The sequence below is a fragment of the Arabidopsis lyrata genome, assembly GCF_000004255.2.
Source record: "Arabidopsis lyrata subsp. lyrata unplaced genomic scaffold ARALYscaffold_4, whole genome shotgun sequence".
Taxonomy (NCBI): domain Eukaryota; kingdom Viridiplantae; phylum Streptophyta; class Magnoliopsida; order Brassicales; family Brassicaceae; genus Arabidopsis; species Arabidopsis lyrata.
The window spans coordinates 5,820,342-5,828,986 of record NW_003302552.1 but is presented as its reverse complement, the minus strand read 5'-3'; the positions used below and the strand labels follow the sequence as shown (position 1 = coordinate 5,828,986).

The 8,645-nt window shown below is 37.6% G+C and overlaps 2 long non-coding RNA genes across 2 annotated transcripts; one reads left to right on the top strand and one right to left on the bottom strand.

Annotated features, from left to right (window-relative positions):
• The first annotated feature begins 490 nt into the window (after window positions 1–490).
• Window positions 491–1,379, top strand: LOC110228984. Its single transcript, XR_002332507.1, has 2 exons — window positions 491–721; window positions 998–1,379. It is a non-coding gene; the product is annotated as an uncharacterized LOC110228984 (long non-coding RNA).
• LOC110228986 lies at window positions 1,278–6,252 on the bottom strand. The gene is made up of 2 exons (XR_002332509.1): window positions 1,817–6,252; window positions 1,278–1,701 (listed from the first exon to the last, which is right to left on the bottom strand). It is a non-coding gene; the product is annotated as an uncharacterized LOC110228986 (long non-coding RNA).
• Between the last annotated feature and the right edge of the window lie 2,393 nt (window positions 6,253–8,645).

The window sequence follows — 8,645 nt, the reverse complement described above, 5'->3', positions numbered from 1 at the left end:
ATGTAAGTTTCGGATATTAAAAGTGTAATATTATTTCTTTTATATGGTGAAATATTTATACGATTAAGCTACATGTCTTTACGTTACTATTCTAAAGTACAATATTAGCTATATTTAATTTAGGGATTAAAATAATTTTTTCATAGTTAAAATTAACATAGACTTATATCTAAAAATAACCAAGTTTTTGGATTTAATGGTACAATTATTTTCTCTATATAGTTTAAAATCTAAGTTTATTTAAATTGGTTGTTGCAACAAATACATTTTATATGATAATTAATTAATTATAGATTGTGTTGTTTATGTGACTATGTGTGTTCATAAAAAATTTTCTTTTTATACCTCACTTTAGTATAACAAAAACAAACAAACAAACAATAAAACGCTTGAAGCCCACTAAACAATACGAAAGCCCAAATATGCCAAGAGAGCAAAACCCAAAATGAAAACAGATTTTGTGTTTATGATATTTTCTAACAAAAAAAATTGAAATAGGAAAAGACCAAAAAAAAAAAGCTTCGTCGTTTATCTGAGAAAAACAAAACAACACTCTACAAAAGATGAAATCGATTAGTGCTTCCATGTCTTGCCAATCCAATTCCAATCCGATTCTGTTAGTTACTCAGTTTGATTTGTTTTTTTCTGTGATGATAATCGGTTCTACATGATGTACGAAGAATATGCTCCGATTTGAATCAATTTTCTTCTCAATCCCTAGGTATGAGATTTCAGCATCGTTACATTTATATTAGATCTTGAATGATTTGCTTTCCAAACAAAGATTTGTTGTCTGTACACCTAAGGTTGGTATATAAAGACGATTTTATTTTGCATCTCTTCAATCCGAATTAAGATTCTGATTGTGAAAACTATGGTTTAAGTTTGGTCTTAAAGAGAGAAAAAAAACATAAACTTATAGCTTATGTACATCTGTAAACGATGCAAAATATCATAAAGAAGAAGGTTTAGCTGACTAATAACTTTTTCTTTAAAGGATTGTATATGGAAGATGATTATAGTCAAGCTTTAGGAAACATTATCACTATAGGAGATTATAGCTACGACGGCTTTGGAAGCTGCTTTGCTGCCATCTTTGCCAGCTAAAGAACTTCAAGACATCGACCGCTCTCCTCATCCTTCTCATCAAAGTCAGTCCCTTTTTTACTCTCAATCTTGAATTATTATCCTCTCCGTCCTTCAATTTCAATTTTGAGAACAACAATGACTGATTTAGGAAATGCTAATTTCATCTACTAAGGTTTTGGTTTGTGTTATTTCAAAATACTGTGAATAGTTATTAGTTTGAAGTCTTCTTAAATGTAGAAAAGCAATGACTTCTTCTTTCCATGATAGTTTGGAAGCTTTGTTTGTTTCTATGTTGGAGAATATCATTTAGATAGTTCTTACTCATTTTAATGTTGAGTCTGACTTATCTGTTGATGTGGTTTATATTGCTGCTATATATAAAAGTATATAGCAAATCAAAAAATAATATATATTTGATAATCCAAAGAATAACATAGCTTCAAGAAAATACATAAAGATGGTTCTTGGATAGGTTTATTGGATATGCAAAACAATTAGCAATGGATTTGGTATAATCCTCACGTGCACTTGAGGATGCAATGTAATGATCTGCATTTTTTGTGTGGTACTCTTCTTTAGAGTCTATACAATCGAATAGTGGCTCACCCTCATCTGGAAAATTAGGACAGAAGGTTTAAATCAAGTACATCTACATCTAAGAAACATGTATTTTCAAAAAATTTCAATGATTTAGATTAAGTATATATAGTATGTATGATAGAGATACCTGAACTTCGATGCTTTTCTTGAGCCTATAGGCATTCATACATTGTGATCTTATTCTTTTAAAAGAAGAAACTATTGAGTTCCTAGATGAGTATAAAATGTGTTTAAGAAAATATGAGACATAAATACCTTTTGATCTTAGTTGCGATCCTTGTGATATTAGTTGATGCGAATGAGACATATATATATATATATATATATATATATAGTGCTTTGAAAAGATATATGGTAGGGTTTTGTGTGAGCAGAGAAAATCTTGGTGAGCAAGTAAAAATATCTAAAAAATATCGTAATTTCAGAATGTTTGAATATCAAATTAATATGGTTCAATTTTGTTAGGAAACAAATGCTAAACGCTTAAATCTCTAGCATTTTATTAGGAAACAAATTGATTTGCAAATATCGGTTTATAAAAACAAATTGATTTGCAAATATCGGTTTATTATAAGTTATAACTACATATACTCTTGATATATTGAGTAAATGTGGTTTGGATTTTATGTAGGAAAGTATCAAATATGGTAGGATTGGATTGAGATATTTCGGGTCAAATGATCAATTAAGGTAAGATCCGAGATTGAATTTTCCGGGTCAGAATCAACAAAGATTTCCGGGGTCAAAATTAAAAAAAATCCGACCCGATTAGGATCCCTTAAAACTGCTGCAAAAATGTATAGTAGATACCACGCGGGAAACAAAGTTTTAGGTTATACAAGAGATGGATTGGAAAGGAAGGATTAATGGAGGCAATTTCAAATGGTTGGAATTCGGATTCTGAATTAGGAGAAGGAAAATTTGTGGAAAAGTTGAATAACTGTAGGCGGGCTATTTCGCAATGGAGGAAAGAACTAACTCCTTATGGGCGACAAACAATTGTGGAACTTAAATCGGAATTACAGGTGGCACAGAGTGATGACAGGAGATTACGGAATTAACATTGCGGTTGAAAGAAGCTTATTGAGATGAGAATTGTACTGGTATCAAAAAAGTAGGTGCTCTTGGATGCAACTAGGAGATAATAACTCAAAGTACTTTCACGCTCTAACAAAACAGAGACGGGCAAGGAATCTGATTACGGGGCTATATGATGAAAACGGGATTCGGTCTGCAGAGGATAAAGATATTCAAAATATAGTTGTTTCTTATTTTAAAGATCTGTTTACTACAACTAAGACCGAGGCTTTAGAGGAGTCCTTGGCAGAAATACAAAGTCTGATTACGAATCGGCTTAATAATTTTCTAACGGTACATGCTACGGAGTGAGGTGAGAACAGCTCTGTTTCTGAACCATCTGGAAAAATTGCCAGGGCCCGATGGCATGACAGCCTTATTTTTTCAAAAGGCTTGGCTTACAATTAAATCAGATCTTCTTGTTTAGGTTAATTCTTTTTTAGAGCATGGAATTTTCGACAAACGGTTAAATACGACTAACATTTGTCTAATTCCAAAAACGGAAAGACCGACACCGATGCCAGAATTACGGCCTATAAGTCTGTGTAATGTGGGCTATAAAATTATATCAAAGATTCTTTGTCAAAGACTTAAAACAGTTTTACCAAAACTGTTCTCGGAAACACAGTCGGCTTTTGTCGAAGGACGATTGATTTCTAATAATATATTTATTACACAAGAGATGTTTCATAGGTTGAGAACTAACCTTCATGTAAAGGAAATTTCATGGCTATTAAAACTGATATGAGTAAAGCGTATGATAGGGTGGAATGGATTTTCGTTGAGAAGGTTCTAAGAAAATTGGGTTTCTGCGAAAAATGGATCAACTAGATAATGTGGTGTATTACAACAGTTCAATATAGAGTGCTCCTTAATGGACAACCTAGAGGACTAATTGTACCGGAAAGGGGATTATGACAAGGAGATCCGCTATCTCCTTATTTATTCATCTTTTGTAAAGAGGTGCTAATTGTGAATATTCGGAAAGCAGAAAGGGAAAAACTAATTACAGGTATTAAGATAGCAAATGCAAGCCTATCGGTTTTCTATCTGTTATTTGCGGATGATAGTTTATTCTTTTGTACGGCAAACAAGGACCAGTGTGAGGTAATTTTGGTGATTTTAAAGAAATATGAAGCGGTGTCAGAATAGCGGATTAATTTTTTAAAATCCTCGATTCAGTTTGGACATAAGGTAGATGAGGATATCAAGGATGAAATCAAATCTACCTTGGGAATCATTAATATCGGTGGGATGGGCTCTTATCTCGGTTTGCCAGAGTGTTTGGGTGGATCTAAAACAAAAATTTTCTCTTTTGTCATAGTTAGATTGCAAATAAGAATTAATGGATGGTCGGCAAAATTTTTATCAAAAGGTGAGAAAGAAGTAATGATTAAATCGGTAGCTGCAGCATTACCAAATTATGTTATGTCGTGCTTCGGACTAACAAAAAAATCACTTCTAAACTTACTAGTGCGGTTGCTAAATTTTGGTGGAGTTCAAATGGGGATTCCAGAGGTATGCACTGGATGGCTTGGAACAAGTTGTGCAATAGCAAATCGGAAAGAGGGTTAGGTTTTCAGAATGTAGACGATTTTACTTCAGCCCAATTAGCCAAACAATTGTGGCGGTTGATTACAGTTCCAGATTTTCTTTTCGCGAAGGTGTTAAAAGGGCAGTATTTTCGGAAATCCAATCCCTTGGAAAATATAAAATCATACTCCCCATCATATGGATGGCGTAGTATCTGTTCAGCTAGATCTTTGGTTAATAAAGGACTTATCAAAAGTGTCAGATCGGAGACATCCATATCAGTTTGGGAGGATCCCTGGATTCCAGCTCAATTCCCGAGACCAGCAAAGAGTAATGGTTCACTTGTTGACCCATTGTAACGAGTTAACAATCTTATAGATAGTCGGTAAATGAACAAATATCAGAGCCAAAACATGAGTAGAAAAACAGAGCAAAGAAACGTATAGCAAAACAGAGCAATAGCCACCTATTAAGTCGAATGTGAACTGTGCCATCTTTGCATCAAACCTCTTAGCTTCTTACTTTCAAAGTATCTCAAAGACATGATTCTTGTCTTTATCACCCGCTCAATCGTCCTAGCCAACAATGAGTGTGTACGGTGCTACTTACTGTGTCTCCTTTCGTTACGCTCTCGCCATAAGTAGTATATAGTTGCTTGGAAACACAACCGGATGAGAATGTAGTCATATCTTTCAAACGAATGTGTTGTTAGCCTCTGAACCGTCGCTGTCCAGTCAGGATCCGGGTCAGCCCGGAGCAGGTCACCCACTACCCGTATCCACACCATGAAAGAATAAAGACATGCAAAAAATAAGTGATCACGTGTTTCCTCCAGTTTCCCACATAAGAGGCAGGATTGACTATCTCCCCATGCTCTCATCCGTGACCCCGTGGTGAGTCTATCCCTTATTGCCAACCAGGTGATAAAAGCAAACCGAGGGACATTTTGCGGGAACCAGACAATCTTACACCATTCCTTTGCTTCTCCACGTGTTCGCAGCTGTTCCCATGTAGTAGCAGCCGCAAACACTGGTCGGTAGTCATCCGGTGAGTGTCGCCACAGAACCACATCCCTTCCCGCATTACCTGTTGGTACCTTGATTCGTCGTATGTGTTGGATTATATCCCTTAAAATTTTGTCCCGACATCTGCGGAATCTCCATCCCGATGTATCTACTACCTCAGAGACTTTAGCGAATTTAGAGATTCCAAGCTGATTTGTAGTCCCCAATATGTCCATCAGCCGTCCCATGGGAAGCCATCTATCAAGCCAAAAGAAAGTGTTTCTCCATCTCCAATTTCACATTTCATAAACTCAGCTGCCAATGGCCTCAACTTTAAAAGTTTTCGCCATTGCCATGAACCCAGAGTAGTCTCCTTTACATCCCAGAGTGTGCCTTCCCATATTAGATACCGACGGACCCATGCTACCCATAAAGAACCAGAGCCTGATAGTACCTTCCAAATAAAGAATATTTGGAGAGCCACTCCAAAGGAACACAGAAGACATGCCTTCGATTTCCTTAAAACATTTCTTCGGGAGGGTGAAAACGGAGCACCAAAAATTTGTGATGCTTGCTATGACCGATTTGATTAGTTGGACCCTACCTGCATAGGATAAAAACCTCGTAGTCCAGCTTGTTAATCTGTCTCTAATCGTATCAATCAACGGTTCGTAATCGACCCTAGACATAGCTTTTGTTGTAAGCGGAAGTCCAAGATAACGAATAGGTAATGCACATACCTCTAAACCAGAATTCACCGCAGCTTGCTCAAGGGAAGCTTTACCTCTGCTCGCAGCAAAAATCGAGGATTTGGAGATGTTTATATTTAGGCCCGACATACACGCAAAGTCTGCAAATACCTCTAGCGTAGCATGGAGAGACTGTGGAGTTCCTTCGGTGAACACCAAAGTGTCATCAGCAAAGCTTAAGTGGGAGAGATTAAATTCTTGACATTTAGGATGAATTCCAATACGTTTCTCCATCCCAGCCTGTGTTAGTAACCCAGAGAGCACATTACTCACTATCACATAGAGATACAGAGAGAGTGAACAGCCTTGTCTGAGACCCCAAGAGCTTGTAAAAAAACCCTCAAGCTCACCATTTACAGACACATTGAGATATCCAAAAGATGAACTGCTCTGGATATTGCATTGCTCGGAGTGTGGATACAATAAATGACCAGTGTACCGTGTCAAAACCTTTCGCTATATCAATCTTAATAGCAGACCTTGTAGATATCGATGGCCTGTGATAATCCTTAACCAGCTCAGTAGCTAACAATACATTTTCCAACAGCAGACGGCCTTTAACAAACGCACTTTGGCTCAAATCAATGGCCTTAGGCAGATTTTGTTTGAGACGACAAGCCAATATCTTCGAAATTATCTTATAAATAAGATTGCAGCAAGCTATTGGCCGGTAGTCCTTCATTGTTTCTGGATTAGTAACCTTCGGAACTAGAGTGAAGATAGTACTATTGATTCCCTTTGGCATAAAACCATAAAGGAAAAAAGATTATACCGCATTAATGAAATCCCGACCTACTATCGGCCAGGCTGCTTTAAAAAATTCAGCGGTGTATCCGTCTGGACCTGGCGCTTTATTCAATGGCATTGAGAACACTGTGTCTCGTATCTCCTCCGCAGTGATAGGCTGAATTAACTGTGATGCATCTCCACTAGCACAACGAAATGAAACCAGTTGCGAGATATTATTTACCGAAGGAACCTGAATTTCAGATTGCTGGTCTTGTAAAAATGATTTATAATGTCGCACTACTTCAGCCTTTATGTCATTTATCTCTGTTATAACCTCTCCACTACTAGTCTTTAAGAGTTTTATAGCATTCCTAGCCGCACGACCCTCCCCAATCTTGTGAAAATAGCTAGTATTCTGATCACCAAATTGCATCCACTTAACCCTTGATTTTTGGTGAAAAAACTGCTCCTCAATACTTGCTAGATGATTCCATCGTTCACAAGCCTCTGACACAGCCTCAAAAGCCACAACTTGAGGATTCTGCAAAGCTTCATTTTGTTTAACACACAGTAACTCATATGCAGCCTTAATCCGAGAGGGAAGATCGCCATAACGCTCTCTGTTTAGACGCCTTAGATGCTCTTTTAAGGATTTTAACTTCTTGTGCAGCATAGTTAGAGCAGATCTAGAACGAAACAGCGGCTGTGATGATGTCCAAATCTGTGCCACAATTTCCAAAAACTGCGGGTGTGAGGTAAGATGATTAAAAAATTGAAAAGGCCGTCGGTTTGAACGTGATGGAGCTCTGATTTGTACCCAAAGCTGAGCGTGGTCCGAGACTCCTCCCATTTTAAAAGAAGCAAAAGCACTAGAGAAAGTTCTCAGCCAACAACTATTCACTAGAGCACGATCCAACTTCTTACTAATAGGATTATCATCTTGACTGTTGGTCCAAGTAAACACTGGTCCAACATATGACAAATCCTCTAGGCCACATTGTTGTACCACATTCTGAAAGTCACGCATACCAGACTGCTCATGAATGTAGTCGAGATACCGTGAATGCTCTGTAGAAGCTAGTGTGACGTTGAAATCACCGACAACAATCCAAGAGTTAATAGCTTGTACACAACCTGCCTGAATATCAATGAGCTCCTTCCACAACTCTCTTCTTTCAATGACAAAATTAGATGCATAGACAAAAGAACAAACAAAAAATTCTCTCGTTGATTTAAATCTTATCCAACTAGTGATTTGTTGAGCACTCATATGAATAGGATGTAGATCAACTTCTTCCGACCAACAGACCCAAATTCTCCCCAACCTGTTATATCTATAATTGTGAAGACACTGCCATCCAGGGAACGTTGACTCAAAAATAGGCCAAAAATTATCCTCCTGGATACGAGTTTCAAGAAGACAACCAACTGCAAATTTATGTGATTGCACCCACTATCGAACAGCATTGTGTTTGCGCGGCTTATTGAACCCACGCATGTTCCATGAAAAAATAGACGTCATTAGAACTTCCGAGTGGAAGCTTTTAGAGAGTTTGCTTGAGGCCTCACCAGAAACTAAACATCAATACGTGAGGCTTTGCTAGCAGAATTCCATATACGATTCACAGTGGCATGAATCGTCCCCAATTGCGGCGCATCACCCATGAAATATCCCATTACAAAACATTTCCAAAGAGGTAAACCTTCATCAACAATCTCTGATGGAACGGAAACTCTAGCGACATCGTCGACTAGATTGAAAACAGGCTTGGACGTGGAGCAAAAGTCTCTTGAAGCGGCGAGACCCACGCAGACTTAGGAGATGACGGATCAGAACCAGCCGTCGGAGATCCAGTAGCTGGAG